Source organism: Rhinoderma darwinii, chromosome 1 (assembly GCF_050947455.1).
Source record: "Rhinoderma darwinii isolate aRhiDar2 chromosome 1, aRhiDar2.hap1, whole genome shotgun sequence".
NCBI lineage: Eukaryota > Metazoa > Chordata > Amphibia > Anura > Rhinodermatidae > Rhinoderma > Rhinoderma darwinii.
In genome coordinates this window covers 666608433-666632935 of record NC_134687.1, presented here as the reverse complement: position 1 = coordinate 666632935, position 24503 = coordinate 666608433, and positions in this window count along the sequence as shown.

Sequence of the window (24503 nt, the reverse complement as noted above, 5' to 3'; positions counted from 1 at the left end):
ATGTGGTGTAATATCTGGTTATGATGTGGGGGTGTTATCTATCACTATGCGGTGTAATATCTGGTTATGATGTGGAGGTATTATCTATCACTATGTGGTGTAATATCTGGTTATGATGTGGAGGTATTATCTATCACTATGCGGTGTAATATCTGGTTATGATGTGGGGGTGTTATCTATCACTATGCGGTGTAATATCTGGTTATGATGTGGGGGTATTATCTATCACTATGTGGTGTAATATCTGGTTATGATGTGGAGGTATTATCTATCACTATGCGGTGTAATATCTGGTTATGGTGTGGAGGTATTATCTATCACTATGTGGTGTAATATCTGGTTATGATGTGGAGGTATTATCTATCACTATGTGGTGTAATATCTGGTTATGATGTGGAGGTATTATCTATCACTATGTGGTGTAATATCTGGTTATGGTGTGGGGGTATTATCTATCACTATGTGGTGTAATATCTGGTTATGATGTGGAGGTATTATCTATCACTATGCGGTGTAATATCTGGTTATGGTGTGGAGGTATTATCTATCACTATGTGGTGTAATATCTGGTTATGATGTGGGGGTGTTATCTATCACTATGTGGTGTAATATCTGGTTATGATGTGGGGGTATTATCTATCACTATGTGGTGTAATATCTGGTTATGATGTGAAGGTATTATCTATCACTATGTGGTGTAATATCTGGTTATGGTGTGGAGGTGTTATCTATCACTATGTGGTGTAATATCTGGTTATGATGTGGAGGTATTATCTATCACTATGTGGTGTAATATCTGGTTATGATGTGGAGGTATTATCTATCACTATGCGGTGTAATATCTGGTTATGATGTGGGGGTGTTATCTATCACTATGTGGTGTAATATCTGGTTATGATGTGGGGGTATTATCTATCACTATGCGGTGTAATATCTGGTTATGGTGTGGAGGTATTATCTATCACTATGTGGTGTAATATCTGGTTATGATGTGGGGGTGTTATCTATCACTATGTGGTGTAATATCTGGTTATGATGTGGGGGTATTATCTATCACTATGCGGTGTAATATCTGGTTATGATGTGGGGGTATTATCTATCACTATGCGGTGTAATATCTGGTTATGGTGTGGAGGTATTATCTATCACTATGTGGTGTAATATCTGGTTATGGTGTGGGGGTATTATCTATCACTATGTGGTGTAATATCTGGTTATGGTGTGGAGGTATTATCTATCACTATGTGGTGTAATATCTGGTTATGATGTGGGGGTATTATCTATCACTATGTGGTGTAATATCTGGTTATGATGTGGAGGTATTATCTATCACTATGTGGTGTAATATCTGGTTATGATGTGGAGGTGTTATCTATCACTATGTGGTGTAATATCAGGTTATGATGTGGAGGTGTTATCTATCACTATGTGGTGTAATATCTGGTTATGATGTGGAGGTATTATCTATTACTATGTGGTGTAATATCTGGTTATGATGTGGAGGTATTATCTATCACTATGTGGTGTAATATCTGGTTATGATGTGGAGGTATTATCTATCACTATGTGGTGTAATATCTGGTTATGATGTGGAGGTATTATCTATCACTATGTGGTGTAATATCTGGTTATGGTGTGGAGGTATTATCTATCACTATGTGGTGTAATATCTGGTTATGGTGTGGAGGTGTTATCTATCACTATGTGGTGTAATATCTGGTTATGATGTGGAGGTATTATCTATCACTATGTGGTGTAATATCTGGTTATGATGTGGAGGTGTTATCTATCACTATGTGGTGTAATATCTGGTTATGATGTGGGGGTGTTATCTATCACTATGTGGTGTAATATCTGGTTATGATGTGGAGGTATTATCTATCACTATGCGGTGTAATATCTGGTTATGGTGTGGTGGTATTATCTATCACTATGTGGTGTAATATCTGGTTATGGTGTGGAGGTATTATCTATCACTATGTGGTGTAATATCTGGTTATGGTGTGGGGGTATTATCTATCACTATGTGGTGTAATATCTGGTTATGGTGTGGGGGTATTATCTATCACTATGTGGTGTAATATCTGGTTATGATGTGGAGGTGTTATCTATCACTATGTGGTGTAATATCTGGTTATGATGTGGAGGTATTATCTATCACTATGTGGTGTAATATCTGGTTATGATGTGGAGGTGTTATCTATCACTATGCGGTGTAATATCTGGTTATGATGTGGAGGTGTTATCTATCACTATGTGGTGTAATATCTGGTTATGATGTGGAGGTATTATCTATCACTATGTGGTGTAATATCTGGTTATGGTGTGGGGGTATTATCTATCACTATGTGGTGTAATATCTGGTTATGGTGTGGGGGTATTATCTATCACTATGTGGTGTAATATCTGGTTATGATGTGGGGGTATTATCTATCACTATGTGGTGTAATATCTGGTTATGATGTGGAGGTGTTATCTATCACTATGCGGTGTAATATCTGGTTATGATGTGGAGGTATTATCTATCACTATGCGGTGTAATATCTGGTTATGGTGTGGAGGTATTATCTATCACTATGCGGTGTAATATCTGGTTATGATGTGGAGGTGTTATCTATCACTATGTGGTGTAATATCTGGTTATGATGTGGAGGTATTATCTATCACTATGTGGTGTAATATCCGGTTATGATGTGGTGGTATTATCTATCACTATGTGGTGTAATATCTGGTTATGGTGTGGGGGTATTATCTATCACTATGTGGTGTAATATCTGGTTATGGTGTGGGGGTATTATCTATCACTATGTGGTGTAATATCAGGTTATGATGTGGGGGTATTATCTATAACTATGTGGTGTAATATCTGGTTATGATGTGGGGGTATTATCTATCACTATGTGGTGTAATATCAGGTTATGATGTGGGGGTATTATCTATCACTATGTGGTGTAATATCTGGTTATGATGTGGGGGTATTATCTATCACTATGTGGTGTAATATCTGGTTATGATGTGGAGGTATTATCTATCACTATGCGGTGTAATATCTGGTTATGATGTGGGGGTATTATCTATCACTATGTGGTGTAATATCTGGTTATGATGTGGAGGTATTATCTATCACTATGCGGTGTAATATCTGGTTATGGTGTGGGGGTATTATCTATCACTATGTGGTGTAATATCTGGTTATGATGTGGAGGTATTATCTATCACTATGCGGTGTAATATCTGGTTATGATGTGGAGGTGTTATCTATCACTATGTGGTGTAATATCTGGTTATGATGTGGGGGTATTATCTATCACTATGTGGTGTAATATCTGGTTATGGTGTGGAGGTGTTATCTATCACTATGCGGTGTAATATCTGGTTATGATGTGGAGGTGTTATCTATCACTATGTGGTGTAATATCTGGTTATGATGTGGAGGTATTATCTATCACTATGTGGTGTAATATCTGGTTATGATGTGGAGGTATTATCTATCACTATGTGGTGTAATATCTGGTTATGATGTGGAGGTATTATCTATCACTATGTGGTGTAATATCTGGTTATGGTGTGGGGGTATTATCTATCACTATGTGGTGTAATATCTGGTTATGATGTGGAGGTATTATCTATCACTATGCGGTGTAATATCTGGTTATGGTGTGGGGGTATTATCTATCACTATGTGGTGTAATATCTGGTTATGATGTGGGGGTATTATCTATCACTATGTGGTGTAATATCTGGTTATGGTGTGGAGGTGTTATCTATCACTATGTGGTGTAATATCTGGTTATGATGTGGGGGTGTTATCTATCACTATGTGGTGTAATATCTGGTTATGATGTGGAGGTATTATCTATCACTATGTGGTGTAATATCTGGTTATGATGTGGAGGTATTATCTATGACTATGTGGTGTAATATCTGGTTATGGTGTGGGGGTATTATCTATCACTATGTGGTGTAATATCTGGTTATGATGTGGAGGTATTATCTATGACTATGTGGTGTAATATCTGGTTATGGTGTGGGGGTATTATCTATCACTATGTGGTGTAATATCTGGTTATGATGTGGAGGTATTATCTATGACTATGTGGTGTAATATCTGGTTATGATGTGGGGGTATTATCTATCACTATGTGGTGTAATATCTGGTTATGATGTGGAGGTATTATCTATCACTATGTGGTGTAATATCTGGTTATGATGTGGGGGTGTTATCTATCACTATGTGGTGTAATATCTGGTTATGATGTGGGGGTATTATCTATCACTATGTGGTGTAATATCTGGTTATGATGTGGGGGTATTATCTATCACTATGTGGTGTAATATCTGGTTATGATGTGGGGGTGTTATCTATCACTATGTGGTGTAATATCTGGTTATGATGTGGAGGTGTTATCTATCACTATGTGGTGTAATATCTGGTTATGATGTGGAGGTGTTATCTATCACTATGTGGTGTAATATCTGGTTATGGTGTGGAGGTATTATCTATCACTATGCGGTGTAATATCTGGTTATGGTGTGGGGGTATTATCTATCACTATGTGGTGTAATATCTGGTTATGATGTGGAGGTATTATCTATCACTATGTGGTGTAATATCTGGTTATGATGTGGAGGTGTTATCTATCACTATGTGGTGTAATATCTGGTTATGATGTGGAGGTGTTATCTATCACTATGTGGTGTAATATCTGGTTATGATGTGGGGGTATTATCTATCACTATGTGGTGTAATATCTGGTTATGATGTGGAGGTATTATCTATCACTATGTGGTGTAATATCTGGTTATGATGTGGGGGTATTATCTATCACTATGTGGTGTAATATCTGGTTATGATGTGGAGGTATTATCTATCACTATGTGGTGTAATATCTGGTTATGATGTGGAGGTATTATCTATCACTATGTGGTGTAATATCTGGTTATGATGTGGAGGTGTTATCTATCACTATGTGGTGTAATATCTGGTTATGATGTGGGGGTGTTATCTATCACTATGCGGTGTAATATCTGGTTATGATGTGGAGGTGTTATCTATCACTATGTGGTGTAATATCTGGTTATGATGTGGGGGTATTATCTATCACTATGTGGTGTAATATCTGGTTATGATGTGGAGGTATTATCTATCACTATGTGGTGTAATATCTGGTTATGATGTGGAGGTATTATCTATCACTATGTGGTGTAATATCTGGTTATGATGTGGAGGTATTATCTATGACTATGTGGTGTAATATCTGGTTATGGTGTGGGGGTATTATCTATCACTATGTGGTGTAATATCTGGTTATGATGTGGAGGTATTATCTATGACTATGTGGTGTAATATCTGGTTATGGTGTGGGGGTATTATCTATCACTATGTGGTGTAATATCTGGTTATGATGTGGAGGTATTATCTATGACTATGTGGTGTAATATCTGGTTATGATGTGGGGGTATTATCTATCACTATGTGGTGTAATATCTGGTTATGATGTGGAGGTATTATCTATCACTATGTGGTGTAATATCTGGTTATGATGTGGAGGTATTATCTATCACTATGTGGTGTAATATCTGGTTATGATGTGGAGGTGTTATCTATCACTATGCGGTGTAATATCTGGTTATGATGTGGGGGTGTTATCTATCACTATGCGGTGTAATATCTGGTTATGATGTGGAGGTATTATCTATCACTATGCGGTGTAATATCTGGTTATGATGTGGGGGTGTTATCTATCACTATGCGGTGTAATATCTGGTTATGATGTGGAGGTATTATCTATCACTATGCGGTGTAATATCTGGTTATGGTGTGGGGGTATTATCTATCACTATGCGGTGTAATATCTGGTTATGGTGTGGGGGTATTATCTATCACTATGTGGTGTAATATCTGGTTATGATGTGGAGGTATTATCTATCACTATGTGGTGTAATATCTGGTTATGGTGTGGAGGTATTATCTATCACTATGTGGTGTAATATCTGGTTATGATGTGGAGGTGTTATCTATCACTATGTGGTGTAATATCTGGTTATGGTGTGGAGGTGTTATCTATCACTATGTGGTGTAATATCTGGTTATGATGTGGAGGTATTATCTATCACTATGTGGTGTAATATCTGGTTATGGTGTGGAGGTATTATCTATCACTATGTGGTGTAATATCTGGTTATGATGTGGAGGTATTATCTATCACTATGCGGTGTAATATCTGGTTATGATGTGGGGGTGTTATCTATCACTATGCGGTGTAATATCTGGTTATGATGTGGAGGTGTTATCTATCACTATGTGGTGTAATATCTGGTTATGATGTGGGGGTATTATCTATCACTATGTGGTGTAATATCTGGTTATGATGTGGAGGTATTATCTATCACTATGTGGTGTAATATCTGGTTATGGTGTGGGGGTATTATCTATCACTATGTGGTGTAATATCTGGTTATGATGTGGAGGTGTTATCTATCACTATGTGGTGTAATATCTGGTTATGATGTGGTGGTATTATCTATCACTATGTGGTGTAATATCTGGTTATGATGTGGAGGTATTATCTATCACTATGCGGTGTAATATCTGGTTATGATGTGGAGGTATTATCTATCACTATGCGGTGTAATATCTGGTTATGATGTGGGGGTGTTATCTATCACTATGCGGTGTAATATCTGGTTATGATGTGGAGGTATTATCTATCACTATGCGGTGTAATATCTGGTTATGATGTGGAGGTATTATCTATCACTATGCGGTGTAATATCTGGTTATGATGTGGAGGTATTATCTATCACTATGCGGTGTAATATCTGGTTATGATGTGGAGGTGTTATCTATCACTATGCGGTGTAATATCTGGTTATGATGTGGAGGTATTATCTATCACTATGCGGTGTAATATCTGGTTATGATGTGGAGGTATTATCTATCACTATGTGGTGTAATATCTGGTTATGATGTGGAGGTATTATCTATCACTATGCGGTGTAATATCTGGTTATGATGTGGAGGTGTTATCTATCACTATGCGGTGTAATATCTGGTTATGATGTGGAGGTATTATCTATCACTATGCGGTGTAATATCTGGTTATGATGTGGAGGTATTATCTATCACTATGCGGTGTAATATCTGGTTATGATGTGGAGGTATTATCTATCACTATGCGGTGTAATATCTGGTTATGATGTGGAGGTATTATCTATCACTATGTGGTGTAATATCTGGTTATGATGTGGAGGTATTATCTATCACTATGCGGTGTAATATCTGGTTATGATGTGGAGGTATTATCTATCACTATGTGGTGTAATATCTGGTTATGATGTGGAGGTGTTATCTATCACTATGTGGTGTAATATCTGGTTATGATGTGGGGGTATTATCTATCACTATGCGGTGTAATATCTGGTTATGATGTGGAGGTATTATCTATCACTATGCGGTGTAATATCTGGTTATGATGTGGAGGTATTATCTATCACTATGCGGTGTAATATCTGGTTATGATGTGGAGGTATTATCTATCACTATGCGGTGTAATATCTGGTTATGATGTGGAGGTATTATCTATCACTATGTGGTGTAATATCTGGTTATGATGTGGAGGTATTATCTATCACTATGTGGTGTAATATCTGGTTATGATGTGGAGGTATTATCTATCACTATGTGGTGTAATATCTGGTTATGATGTGGAGGTGTTATCTATCACTATGTGGTGTAATATCTGGTTATGATGTGGGGGTATTATCTATCACTATGCGGTGTAATATCTGGTTATGATGTGGAGGTGTTATCTATCACTATGTGGTGTAATATCTGGTTATGATGTGGGGGTATTATCTATCACTATGTGGTGTAATATCTGGTTATGATGTGGAGGTATTATCTATCACTATGTGGTGTAATATCTGGTTATGGTGTGGAGGTATTATCTATCACTATGTGGTGTAATATCTGGTTATGATGTGGAGGTATTATCTATCACTATGCGGTGTAATATCTGGTTATGATGTGGAGGTATTATCTATCACTATGTGGTGTAATATCTGGTTATGGTGTGGGGGTATTATCTATCACTATGTGGTGTAATATCTGGTTATGATGTGGGGGTATTATCTATCACTATGTGGTGTAATATCTGGTTATGATGTGGAGGTATTATCTATGACTATGTGGTGTAATATCTGGTTATGATGTGGGGGTATTATCTATCACTATGTGGTGTAATATCTGGTTATGATGTGGGGGTATTATCTATCACTATGTGGTGTAATATCTGGTTATGATGTGGAGGTATTATCTATCACTATGTGGTGTAATATCTGGTTATGATGTGGAGGTATTATCTATCACTATGTGGTGTAATATCTGGTTATGATGTGGAGGTATTATCTATCACTATGCGGTGTAATATCTGGTTATGATGTGGAGGTATTATCTATCACTATGTGGTGTAATATCTGGTTATGATGTGGAGGTGATATCTATCACTATGTGGTGTAATATCTGGTTATGATGTGGAGGTATTATCTATCACTATGTGGTGTAATATCTGGTTATGGTGTGGAGGTATTATCTATCACTATGTGGTGTAATATCTGGTTATGATGTGGAGGTATTATCTATCACTATGTGGTGTAATATCTGGTTATGGTGTGGAGGTATTATCTATCACTATGTGGTGTAATATCTGGTTATGATGTGGGGGTATTATCTATCACTATGTGGTGTAATATCTGGTTATGGTGTGGAGGTGTTATCTATCACTATGCGGTGTAATATCTGGTTATGGTGTGGAGGTATTATCTATCACTATGTGGTGTAATATCTGGTTATGATGTGGAGGTGTTATCTATCACTATGTGGTGTAATATCTGGTTATGATGTGGAGGTATTATCTATCACTATGCGGTGTAATATCTGGTTATGATGTGGGGGTGTTATCTATCACTATGTGGTGTAATATCTGGTTATGATGTGGAGGTATTATCTATCACTATGTGGTGTAATATCTGGTTATGATGTGGAGGTATTATCTATCACTATGTGGTGTAATATCTGGTTATGATGTGGAGGTATTATCTATCACTATGTGGTGTAATATCTGGTTATGATGTGGAGGTATTATCTATCACTATGCGGTGTAATATCTGGTTATGATGTAGGGGTATTATCTATCACTATGTGGTGTAATATCTGGTTATGATGTGGGGGTATTATCTATCACTATGTGGTGTAATATCTGGTTATGGTGTGGAGGTGTTATCTATCACTATGCGGTGTAATATCTGGTTATGGTGTGGAGGTGTTATCTATCACTATGCGGTGTAATATCTGGTTATGATGTGGGGGTATTATCTATCACTATGTGGTGTAATATCTGGTTATGGTGTGGAGGTGTTATCTATCACTATGTGGTGTAATATCTGGTTATGGTGTGGGGGTGTTATCTATCACTATGTGGTGTAATATCTGGTTATGATGTGGGGGTGTTATCTATCACTATGCGGTGTAATATCTGGTTATGGTGTGGAGGTATTATCTATCACTATGCGGTGTAATATCTGGTTATGATGTGGAGGTATTATCTATCACTATGTGGTGTAATATCTGGTTATGGTGTGGAGGTATTATCTATCACTATGTGGTGTAATATCTGGTTATGGTGTGGAGGTATTATCTATCACTATGTGGTGTAATATCTGGTTATGATGTGGGGGTATTATCTATCACTATGTGGTGTAATATCTGGTTATGATGTGGAGGTATTATCTATCACTATGTGGTGTAATATCTGGTTATGATGTGGAGGTATTATCTATCACTATGTGGTGTAATATCTGGTTATGATGTGGAGGTATTATCTATCACTATGTGGTGTAATATCTGGTTATGGTGTGGTGGTATTATCTATCACTATGCGGTGTAATATCTGGTTATGATGTGGGGGTATTATCTATCACTATGCGGTGTAATATCTGGTTATGATGTGGAGGTATTATCTATCACTATGCGGTGTAATATCTGGTTATGGTGTGGAGGTATTATCTATCACTATGTGGTGTAATATCTGGTTATGGTGTGGAGGTATTATCTATCACTATGTGGTGTAATATCTGGTTATGGTGTGGAGGTATTATCTATCACTATGTGGTGTAATATCTGGTTATGATGTGGGGGTATTATCTATCACTATGTGGTGTAATATCTGGTTATGATGTGGAGGTATTATCTATCACTATGTGGTGTAATATCTGGTTATGATGTGGAGGTATTATCTATCACTATGTGGTGTAATATCTGGTTATGATGTGGGGGTATTATCTATCACTATGTGGTGTAATATCTGGTTATGGTGTGGTGGTATTATCTATCACTATGCGGTGTAATATCTGGTTATGATGTGGGGGTATTATCTATCACTATGTGGTGTAATATCTGGTTATGATGTGGAGGTATTATCTATCACTATGTGGTGTAATATCTGGTTATGATGTGGAGGTATTATCTATCACTATGCGGTGTAATATCTGGTTATGATGTGGGGGTATTATCTATCACTATGTGGTGTAATATCTGGTTATGGTGTGGTGGTATTATCTATCACTATGCGGTGTAATATCTGGTTATGATGTGGGGGTATTATCTATCACTATGTGGTGTAATATCTGGTTATGATGTGGAGGTATTATCTATCACTATGTGGTGTAATATCTGGTTATGATGTGGAGGTGTTATCTATCACTATGTGGTGTAATATCTGGTTATGATGTGGAGGTATTATCTATCACTATGTGGTGTAATATCTGGTTATGGTGTGGTGGTATTATCTATCACTATGCGGTGTAATATCTGGTTATGATGTGGGGGTATTATCTATCACTATGCGGTGTAATATCTGGTTATGATGTGGAGGTATTATCTATCACTATGCGGTGTAATATCTGGTTATGGTGTGGAGGTATTATCTATCACTATGCGGTGTAATATCTGGTTATGGTGTGGAGGTATTATCTATCACTATGCGGTGTAATATCTGGTTATGATGTGGGGGTATTATCTATCACTATGTGGTGTAATATCTGGTTATGGTGTGGTGGTATTATCTATCACTATGCGGTGTAATATCTGGTTATGATGTGGAGGTATTATCTATCACTATGTGGTGTAATATCTGGTTATGATGTGGAGGTATTATCTATCACTATGTGGTGTAATATCTGGTTATGGTGTGGAGGTGTTATCTATCACTATGTGGTGTAATATCTGGTTATGATGTGGAGGTATTATCTATCACTATGCGGTGTAATATCTGGTTATGATGTGGGGGTATTATCTATCACTATGCGGTGTAATATCTGGTTATGATGTGGGGGTATTATCTATCACTATGTGGTGTAATATCTGGTTATGGTGTGGTGGTATTATCTATCACTATGCGGTGTAATATCTGGTTATGATGTGGGGGTATTATCTATCACTATGCGGTGTAATATCTGGTTATGATGTGGAGGTATTATCTATCACTATGTGGTGTAATATCTGGTTATGGTGTGGGGGTATTATCTATCACTATGCGGTGTAATATCTGGTTATGATGTGGTGGTATTATCTATCACTATGCGGTGTAATATCTGGTTATGATGTGGGGGTATTATCTATCACTATGTGGTGTAATATCTGGTTATGGTGTGGTGGTATTATATATCACTATGCGGTGTAATATCTGGTTATGATGTGGGGGTATTATCTATCACTATGCGGTGTAATATCTGGTTATGATGTGGAGGTATTATCTATCACTATGCGGTGTAATATCTGGTTATGGTGTGGAGGTATTATCTATCACTATGCGGTGTAATATCTGGTTATGGTGTGGAGGTATTATCTATCACTATGCGGTGTAATATCTGGTTATGATGTGGGGGTATTATCTATCACTATGTGGTGTAATATCTGGTTATGATGTGGGGGTATTATCTATCACTATGCGGTGTAATATCTGGTTATGATGTGGAGGTGTTATCTATCACTATGTGGTGTAATATCTGGTTATGGTGTGGAGGTATTATCTATCACTATGTGGTGTAATATCTGGTTATGGTGTGGAGGTGTTATCTATCACTATGTGGTGTAATATCTGGTTATGATGTGGAGGTATTATCTATCACTATGTGGTGTAATATCTGGTTATGATGTGGAGGTATTATCTATCACTATGTGGTGTAATATCTGGTTATGATGTGGGGGTATTATCTATCACTATGCGGTGTAATATCTGGTTATGATGTGGAGGTATTATCTATCACTATGTGGTGTAATATCTGGTTATGATGTGGAGGTATTATCTATCACTATGTGGTGTAATATCTGGTTATGATGTGGAGGTGTTATCTATCACTATGTGGTGTAATATCTGGTTATGATGTGGTGGTATTATCTATCACTATGCGGTGTAATATCTGGTTATGGTGTGGAGGTATTATCTATCACTATGCGGTGTAATATCTGGTTATGATGTGGGGGTATTATCTATCACTATGTGGTGTAATATCTGGTTATGATGTGGGGGTGTTATCTATCACTATGTGGTGTAATATCTGGTTATGATGTGGAGGTATTATCTATCACTATGTGGTGTAATATCTGGTTATGATGTGGAGGTATTATCTATCACTATGCGGTGTAATATCTGGTTATGATGTGGAGGTGTTATCTATCACTATGTGGTGTAATATCTGGTTATGATGTGGGGGTATTATCTATCACTATGCGGTGTAATATCTGGTTATGATGTGGAGGTGTTATCTATCACTATGCGGTGTAATATCTGGTTATGATGTGGGGGTGTTATCTATCACTATGCGGTGTAATATCTGGTTATGATGTGGAGGTATTATCTATCACTATGTGGTGTAATATCTGGTTATGATGTGGAGGTATTATCTATCACTATGTGGTGTAATATCTGGTTATGATGTGGAGGTATTATCTATCACTATGCGGTGTAATATCTGGTTATGATGTGGAGGTATTATCTATCACTATGTGGTGTAATATCTGGTTATGATGTGGAGGTATTATCTATCACTATGTGGTGTAATATCTGGTTATGATGTGGAGGTATTATCTATCACTATGTGGTGTAATATCTGGTTATGATGTGGGGGTATTATCTATCACTATGTGGTGTAATATCTGGTTATGATGTGGAGGTATTATCTATCACTATGTGGTGTAATATCTGGTTATGATGTGGAGGTGTTATCTATCACTATGCGGTGTAATATCTGGTTATGATATGGGGGTATTATCTATCACTATGTGGTGTAATATCTGGTTATGATGTGGAGGTATTATCTATCACTATGCGGTGTAATATCTGGTTATGATGTGGGGGTGTTATCTATCACTATGTGGTGTAATATCTGGTTATGATGTGGAGGTATTATCTATCACTATGTGGTGTAATATCTGGTTATGATGTGGAGGTATTATCTATCACTATGCGGTGTAATATCTGGTTATGGTGTGGAGGTATTATCTATCACTATGTGGTGTAATATCTGGTTATGATGTGGAGGTATTATCTATCACTATGTGGTGTAATATCTGGTTATGGTGTGGGGGTATTATCTATCACTATGTGGTGTAATATCTGGTTATGATGTGGAGGTGTTATCTATCACTATGTGGTGTAATATCTGGTTATGATGTGGAGGTATTATCTATCACTATGTGGTGTAATATCTGGTTATGATGTGGGGGTGTTATCTATCACTATGTGGTGTAATATCTGGTTATGGTGTGGAGGTATTATCTATCACTATGCGGTGTAATATCGGGTTATGATGTGGAGGTGTTATCTATCACTATGTGGTGTAATATCTGGTTATGGTGTGGAGGTATTATCTATCACTATGTGGTGTAATATCTGGTTATGATGTGGAGGTATTATCTATCACTATGTGGTGTAATATCTGGTTATGATGTGGGGGTATTATCTATCACTATGTGGTGTAATATCTGGTTATGGTGTGGAGGTGTTATCTATCACTATGCGGTGTAATATCTGGTTATGATGTGGAGGTATTATCTATCACTATGTGGTGTAATATCTGGTTATGATGTGGAGGTATTATCTATCACTATGTGGTGTAATATCTGGTTATGATGTGGAGGTATTATCTATCACTATGCGGTGTAATATCTGGTTATGATGTGGAGGTATTATCTATCACTATGTGGTGTAATATCTGGTTATGATGTGGAGGTATTATCTATCACTATGTGGTGTAATATCTGGTTATGATGTGGGGGTATTATCTATCACTATGTGGTGTAATATCTGGTTATGATGTGGAGGTATTATCTATCACTATGTGGTGTAATATCTGGTTATGATGTGGAGGTGTTATCTATCACTATGCGGTGTAATATCTGGTTATGATATGGGGGTATTATCTATCACTATGTGGTGTAATATCTGGTTATGATGTGGAGGTATTATCTATCACTATGCGGTGTAATATCTGGTTATGATGTGGGGGTGTTATCTATCACTATGTGGTGTAATATCTGGTTATGATGTGGAGGTATTATCTATCACTATGTGGTGTAATATCTGGTTATGATGTGGAGGTATTATCTATCACTATGCGGTGTAATATCTGGTTATGGTGTGGAGGTATTATCTATCACTATGTGGTGTAATATCTGGTTATGATGTGGAGGTATTATCTATCACTATGTGGTGTAATATCTGGTTATGGTGTGGGGGTATTATCTATCACTATGTGGTGTAATATCTGGTTATGATGTGGAGGTGTTATCTATCACTATGTGGTGTAATATCTGGTTATGATGTGGAGGTATTATCTATCACTATGTGGTGTAATATCTGGTTATGATGTGGAGGTATTATCTATCACTATGTGGTGTAATATCTGGTTATGATGTGGGGGTGTTATCTATCACTATGTGGTGTAATATCTGGTTATGATGTGGAGGTATTATCTATCACTATGTGGTGTAATATCTGGTTATGATGTGGGGGTGTTATCTATCACTATGTGGTGTAATATCTGGTTATGATGTGGAGGTATTATCTATCACTATGTGGTGTAATATCTGGTTATGGTGTGGAGGTATTATCTATCACTATGTGGTGTAATATCTGGTTATGGTGTGGAGGTATTATCTATCACTATGTGGTGTAATATCTGGTTATGGTGTGGAGGTATTATCTATCACTATGTGGTGTAATATCTGGTTATGATGTAGAGGTATTATCTATCACTATGTGGTGTAATATCTGGTTATGGTGTGGAGGTATTATCTATCACTATGTGGTGTAATATCTGGTTATGATGTGGGGGTGTTATCTATCACTATGTGGTGTAATATCTGGTTATGATGTGGGGGTGTTATCTATCACTATGTGGTGTAATATCTGGTTATGATGTGGAGGTATTATCTATCACTATGCGGTGTAATATCTGGTTATGATGTGGGGGTATTATCTATCACTATGCGGTGTAATATCTGGTTATGATGTGGTGGTATTATCTATCACTATGCGGTGTAATATCTGGTTATGATGTGGAGGTGTTATCTATCACTATGTGGTGTAATATCTGGTTATGATGTGGAGGTATTATCTATCACTATGTGGTGTAATATCTGGTTATGATGTGGGGGTGTTATCTATCACTATGCGGTGTAATATCTGGTTATGATGTGGGGGTATTATCTATCACTATGCGGTGTAATATCTGGTTATGATGTGGAGGTGTTATCTATCACTATGTGGTGTAATATCTGGTTATGATGTGGAGGTGTTATCTATCACTATGTGGTGTAATATCTGGTTATGGTGTGGAGGTATTATCTATCACTATGTGGTGTAATATCTGGTTATGATGTGGAGGTATTATCTATCACTATGTGGTGTAATATCTGGTTATGATGTGGAGGTGTTATCTATCACTATGTGGTGTAATATCTGGTTATGATGTGGAGGTATTATCTATCACTATGTGGTGCAATATCTGGTTATGATGTGGAGGTATTATCTATCACTATGTGGTGTAATATCTGGTTATGATGTGGAGGTATTATCTATCACTATGTGGTGTAATATCTGGTTATGGTGTGGAGGTATTATCTATCACTATGTGGTGTAATATCTGGTTATGATGTGGTGGTATTATCTATCACTATGTGGTGTAATATCTGGTTATGATGTGGGGGTATTATCTATCACTATGCGGTGTAATATCTGGTTATGGTGTGGAGGTATTATCTATCACTATGCGGTGTAATATCTGGTTATGGTGTGGAGGTATTATCTATCACTATGCGGTGTAATATCTGGTTATGGTGTGGGGGTATTATCTATCACTATGCGGTGTAATATCTGGTTATGATGTGGAGGTATTATCTATCACTATGTGGTGTAATATCTGGTTATGATGTGGAGGTATTATCTATCACTATGTGGTGTAATATCTGGTTATGATGTGGAGGTATTATCTATCACTATGCGGTGTAATATCTGGTTATGGTGTGGAGGTATTATCTATCACTATGCGGTGTAATATCTGGTTATGATGTGGAGGTATTATCTATCACTATGTGGTGTAATATCTGGTTATGATGTGGAGGTATTATCTATCACTATGTGGTGTAATATCTGGTTATGGTGTGGAGGTGTTATCTATCACTATGTGGTGTAATATCTGGTTATGATGTGGTGGTATTATCTATCACTATGTGGTGTAATATCTGGTTATGATGTGGGGGTATTATCTATCACTATGCGGTGTAATATCTGGTTATGGTGTGGAGGTATTATCTATCACTATGTGGTGTAATATCTAGTTATGGTGTGGAGGTGTTATCTATCACTATGCGGTGTAATATCTGGTTATGGTGTGGTGGTATTATCTATCACTATGCGGTGTAATATCTGGTTATGATGTGGAGGTGTTATCTATCACTATGTGGTGTAATATCTGGTTATGATGTGGAGGTGTTATCTATCACTATGTGGTGTAATATCTGGTTATGATGTGGAGGTATTATCTATCACTATGTGGTGTAATATCTGGTTATGATGTGGTGGTATTATCTATCACTATGTGGTGTAATATCTGGTTATGATGTGGAGGTATTATCTATCACTATGTGGTGTAATATCTGGTTATGATGTGGAGGTATTATCTATCACTATGTGGTGTAATATCTGGTTATGGTGTGGAGGTATTATCTATCACTATGTGGTGTAATATCTGGTTATGGTGTGGAGGTATTATCTATCACTATGTGGTGTAATATCTGGTTATGGTGTGGAGGTATTATCTATCACTATGTGGTGTAATATCTGGTTTTGATGTGGAGGTGTTATCTATCACTATGTGGTGTAATATCTGGTTATGATGTGGTGGTATTATCTATCACTATGTGGTGTAATATCTGGTTATGGTGTGGAGGTATTATCTATCACTATGTGGTGTAATATCTGGTTATGATGTGGAGGTGTTATCTATCACTATGCGGTGTAATATCTGGTTATGATGTGGAGGTATTATCTATCACTATGTGGTGTAATATCTGGTTATGATGTGGAGGTATTATCTATCACTATGTGGTGTAATATCTGGTTATGGTGTGGGGGTATTATCTATCACTATGTGGTGTAATATCTGGTTATGGTGTGGGGGTATTATCTATCACTATGTGGTGTAATATCTGGTTATGGTGTGGTGGTATTATCTATCACTATGCGGTGTAATATCTGGTTATGATGTGGAGGTATTATCTATCACTATGTGGTGTAATATCTGGTTATGATGTGGGGGTATTATCTATCACTATGTGGTGTAATATCTGGTTATGATGTGGAGGTATTATCTATCACTATGCGGTGTAATATCTGGTTATGATGTGGAGGTGTTATCTATCACTATGTGGTGTAATATCTGGTTATGGTGTGGGGGTATTATCTATCACTATGTGGTGTAATATCTGGTTATGATGTGGAGGTGTTATCTATCACTATGTGGTGTAATATCTGGTTATGATGTGGAGGTGTTATCTATCACTATGTGGTGTAATATCTGGTTATGATGTGGAGGTGTTATCTATCACTATGTGGTGTAATATCTGGTTATGATGTGGAGGTATTATCTATCACTATGCGGTGTAATATCTGGTTATGATGTGGAGGTGTTATCTATCACTATGTGGTGTAATATCTGGTTATGGTGTGGGGGTATTATCTATCACTATGTGGTGTAATATCTGGTTATGATGTGGAGGTGTTATCTATCACTATGTGGTGTAATATCTGGTTATGATGTGGAGGTGTTATCTATCACTATGTGGTGTAATATCTGGTTATGATGTGGAGGTGTTATCTATCACTATGTGGTGTAATATCTGGTTATGATGTGGAGGTGTTATCTATCACTATGCGGTGTAATATCTGGTTATGATGTGGAGGTATTATCTATCACTATGTGGTGTAATATCTGGTTATGGTGTGGAGGTATTATCTATCACTATGTGGTGTAATATCTGGTTATGATGTGGAGGTATTATCTATCACTATGTGGTGTAATATCTGGTTATGATGTGGAGGTATTATCTATCACTATGCGGTGTAATATCTGGTTATGATGTGGAGGTGTTATCTATCACTATGTGGTGTAATATCTGGTTATGGTGTGGGGGTATTATCTATCACTATGTGGTGTAATATCTGGTTATGATGTGGAGGTGTTATCTATCACTATGTGGTGTAATATCTGGTTATGATGTGGGGGTATTATCTATCACTATGTGGTGTAATATCTGGTTATGGTGTGGAGGTATTATCTATCACTATGTGGTGTAATATCTGGTTATGATGTGGAGGTGTTATCTATCACTATGTGGTGTAATATCTGGTTATGGTGTGGTGGTATTATCTATCACTATGCGGTGTAATATCTGGTTATGATGTGGAGGTATTATCTATCACTATGTGGTGTAATATCTGGTTATGATGTGGAGGTATTATCTATCACTATGTGGTGTAATATCTGGTTATGATGTGGAGGTATTATCTATCACTATGTGGTGTAATATCTGGTTATGGTGTGGAGGTATTATCTATCACTATGTGGTGTAATATCTGGTTATGATGTGGAGGTGTTATCTATCACTATGTGGTGTAATATCTGGTTATGATGTGGAGGTATTATCTATCACTATGCGGTGTAATATCTGGTTATGATGTGGAGGTATTATCTATCACTATGTGGTGTAATATCTGGTTATGATGTGGAGGTATTATCTATCACTATGTGGTGTAATATCTGGTTATGGTGTGGAGGTATTATCTATCACTATGTGGTGTAATATCTGGTTATGGTGTGGAGGTATTATCTATCACTATGTGGTGTAATATCTGGTTTTGATGTGGAGGTGTTATCTATCACTATGTGGTGTAATATCTGGTTATGATGTGGTGGTATTATCTATCACTATGTGGTGTAATATCTGGTTATGGTGTGGAGGTATTATCTATCACTATGTGGTGTAATATCTGGTTATGATGTGGAGGTGTTATCTATCACTATGCGGTGTAATATCTGGTTATGATGTGGAGGTATTATCTATCACTATGTGGTGTAATATCTGGTTATGATGTGGAGGTATTATCTATCACTATGTGGTGTAATATCTGGTTATGGTGTGGGGGTATTATCTATCACTATGTGGTGTAATATCTGGTTATGATGTGGAGGTGTTATCTATCACTATGTGGTGTAATATCTGGTTATGATGTGGAGGTGTTATCTATCACTATGTGGTGTAATATCTGGTTATGATGTGGGGGTATTATCTATCACTATGTGGTGTAATATCTGGTTATGGTGTGGAGGTATTATCTATCACTATGTGGTGTAATATCTGGTTATGATGTGGAGGTATTATCTATCACTATGTGGTGTAATATCTGGTTATGATGTGGGGGTATTATCTATCACTATGTGGTGTAATATCTGGTTATGATGTAGAGGTATTATCTATCACTATGTGGTGTAATATCTGGTTATGATGTGGAGGTATTATCTATCACTATGTGGTGTAATATCTGGTTATGATGTGGAGGTATTATCTATCACTATGTGGTGTAATATCTGGTTATGATGTGGAGGTGTTATCTATCACTATGTGGTGTAATATCTGGTTATGGTGTGGTGGTATTATCTATCACTATGCGGTGTAATATCTGGTTATGATGTGGAGGTATTATCTATCACTATGTGGTGTAATATCTGGTTATGATGTGGAGGTGTTATCTATCACTATGTGGTGTAATATCTGGTTATGATGTGGAGGTATTATCTATCACTATGCGGTGTAATATCTGGTTATGATGTGGAGGTATTATCTATCACTATGTGGTGTAATATCTGGTTATGATGTGGAGGTATTATCTATCACTATGTGGTGTAATATCTGGTTATGATGTGGAGGTATTATCTATCACTATGTGGTGTAATATCTGGTTATGATGTGGAGGTATTATCTATCACTATGCGGTGTAATATCTGGTTATGGTGTGGGGGTGTTATCTATCACTATGCGGTGTAATATCTGGTTATGGTGTGGAGGTATTATCTATCACTATGCGGTGTAATATCTGGTTATGATGTGGGGGTATTATCTATCACTATGTGGTGTAATATCTGGTTATGATGTGGAGGTGTTATCTATCACTATGTGGTGTAATATCTGGTTATGATGTGGAGGTGTTATCTATCACTATGTGGTGTAATATCTGGTTATGATGTGGAGGTGTTATCTATCACTATGCGGTGTAATATCTGGTTATGATGTGGAGGTATTATCTATCACTATGTGGTGTAATATCTGGTTATGATGTGGAGGTGTTATCTATCACTATGTGGTGTAATATCTGGTTATGATGTGGAGGTGTTATCTATCACTATGTGGTGTAATATCTGGTTATGATGTGGAGGTATTATCTATCACTATGTGGTGTAATATCTGGTTATGATGTGGGGGTATTATCTATCACTATGTGGTGTAATATCTGGTTATGATGTGGAGGTATTATCTATCACTATGTGGTGTAATATCTGGTTATGATGTGGGGGTGTTATCTATCACTATGCGGTGTAATATCTGGTTATGGTGTGGAGGTATTATCTATCACTATGTGGTGTAATATCTGGTTATGATGTGGAGGTATTATCTATCACTATGTGGTGTAATATCTGGTTATGATGTGGAGGTATTATCTATCACTATGTGGTGTAATATCTGGTTATGATGTGGAGGTATTATCTATCACTATGCGGTGTAATATCTGGTTATGATGTGGAGGTGTTATCTATCACTATGTGGTGTAATATCTGGTTATGGTGTGGGGGTATTATCTATCACTATGCGGTGTAATATCTGGTTATGATGTGGAGGTATTATCTATCACTATGTGGTGTAATATCTGGTTATGGTGTGGGGGTATTATCTATCACTATGTGGTGTAATATCTGGTTATGATGTGGAGGTATTATCTATCACTATGCGGTGTAATATCTGGTTATGATGTGGTGGTATTATCTATCACTATGTGGTGTAATATCTGGTTATGATGTGGGGGTATTATCTATCACTATGTGGTGTAATATCTGGTTATGATGTGGTGGTATTATCTATCACTATGTGGTGTAATATCTGGTTATGGTGTGGGGGTATTATCTATCACTATGTGGTGTAATATCTGGTTATGATGTGGTGGTATTATCTATCACTATGTGGTGTAATATCTGGTTATGGTGTGGGGGTATTATCTATCACTATGTGGTGTAATATCTGGTTATGATGTGGAGGTATTATCTATCACTATGTGGTGTAATATCTGGTTATGATGTGGAGGTATTATCTATCACTATGTGGTGTAATATCTGGTTATGGTGTGGAGGTATTATCTATCACTATGTGGTGTAATATCTGGTTATGATGTGGAGGTATTATCTATCACTATGTGGTGTAATATCTGGTTATGATGTGGAGGTGTTATCTATCACTATGTGGTGTAATATCTGGTTATGGTGTGGTGGTATTATCTATCACTATGCGGTGTAATATCTGGTTATGATGTGGAGGTATTATCTATCACTATGTGGTGTAATATCTGGTTATGATGTGGGGGTATTATCTATCACTATGTGGTGTAATATCTGGTTATGATGTGGAGGTATTATCTATCACTATGTGGTGTAATATCTGGTTATGATGTGGCGGTATTATCTATCACTATGTGGTGTAATATCTGGTTATGGTGTGGGGGTATTATCTATCACTATGTGGTGTAATATCTGGTTATGGTGTGGAGGTATTATCTATCACTATGCGGTGTAATATCTGGTTATGATGTGGAGGTGTTATCTATCACTATGTGGTGTAATATCTGGTTATGATGTGGGGGTATTATCTATCACTATGTGGTGTAATATCTGGTTATGATGTGGAGGTATTATCTATCACTATGTGGTGTAATATCTGGTTATGATGTGGAGGTATTATCTATCACTATGTGGTGTAATATCTGGTTATGATGTGGAGGTATTATCTATCACTATGTGGTGTAATATCTGGTTATGATGTGGAGGTATTATCTATCACTATGCGGTGTAATATCTGGTTATGGTGTGGAGGTATTATCTATCACTATGCGGTGTAATATCTGGTTATGATGTGGGGGTATTATCTATCACTATGTGGTGTAATATCTGGTTATGATGTGGAGGTATTATCTATCACTATGCGGTGTAATATCTGGTTATGATGTGGAGGTATTATCTATCACTATGCGGTGTAATATCTGGTTATGGTGTGGGGGTATTATCTATCACTATGTGGTGTAATATCTGGTTATGATGTGGAGGTATTATCTATCACTATGTGGTGTAATATCTGGTTATGATGTGGGGGTATTATCTATCACTATGTGGTGTAATATCTGGTTATGATGTGGAGGTATTATCTATCACTATGCGGTGTAATATCTGGTTATGATGTGGAGGTATTATCTATCACTATGTGGTGTAATATCTGGTTATGATGTGGAGGTATTATCTATCACTATGTGGTGTAATATCTGGTTATGATGTGGAGGTATTATCTATCACTATGTGGTGTAATATCTGGTTATGATGTGGAGGTGTTATCTATCACTATGTGGTGTAATATCTGGTTATGGTGTAGAGGTATTATCTATCACTATGTGGTGTAATATCTGGTTATGATGTGGGGGTATTATCTATCACTATGTGGTGTAATATCTGGTTATGATGTGGAGGTATTATCTATCACTATGCGGTGTAATATCTGGTTATGATGTGGGGGTATTATCTATCACTATGCGGTGTAATATCTGGTTATGATGTGGAGGTGTTATCTATCACTATGTGGTGTAATATCTGGTTATGATGTGGAGGTGTTATCTATCACTATGTGGTGTAATATCTGGTTATGATGTGGAGGTATTATCTATCACTATGTGGTGTAATATCTGGTTATGATGTGGAGGTATTATCTATCACTATGTGGTGTAATATCTGGTTATGGTGTGGGGGTATTATCTATCACTATGCGGTGTAATATCTGGTTATGATGTGGGGGTGTTATCTATCACTATGTGGTGTAATATCTGGTTATGGTGTGGAGGTGTTATCTATCACTATGTGGTGTAATATCTGGTTATGATGTGGAGGTATTATCTATCACTATGTGGTGTAATATCTGGTTATGGTGTGGAGGTATTATCTATCACTATGTGGTGTAATATCTGGTTATGATGTGGAGGTATTATCTATCACTATGCGGTGTAATATCTGGTTATGATGTAGAGGTATTATCTATCACTATGTGGTGTAATATCTGGTTATGATGTGGAGGTATTATCTATCACTATGTGGTGTAATATCTGGTTATGATGTGGAGGTATTATCTATCACTATGCGGTGTAATATCTGGTTATGATGTGGAGGTATTATCTATCACTATGCGGTGTAATATCTGGTTATGATGTGGAGGTATTATCTATCACTATGCGGTGTAATATCTGGTTATGATGTGGAGGTATTATCTATCACTATGTGGTGTAATATCTGGTTATGATGTGGGGGTATTATCTATCACTATGTGGTGTAATATCTGGTTATGATGTGGGGGTATTATCTATCACTATGTGGTGTAATATCTGGTTATGATGTGGAGGTATTATCTATCACTATGTGGTGTAATATCTGGTTATGATGTGGAGGTATTATCTATCACTATGTGGTGTAATATCTGGTTATGATGTGGGGGTATTATCTATCACTATGTGGTGTAATATCTGGTTATGATGTGGAGGTATTATCTATCACTATGTGGTGTAATATCTGGTTATGATGTGGAG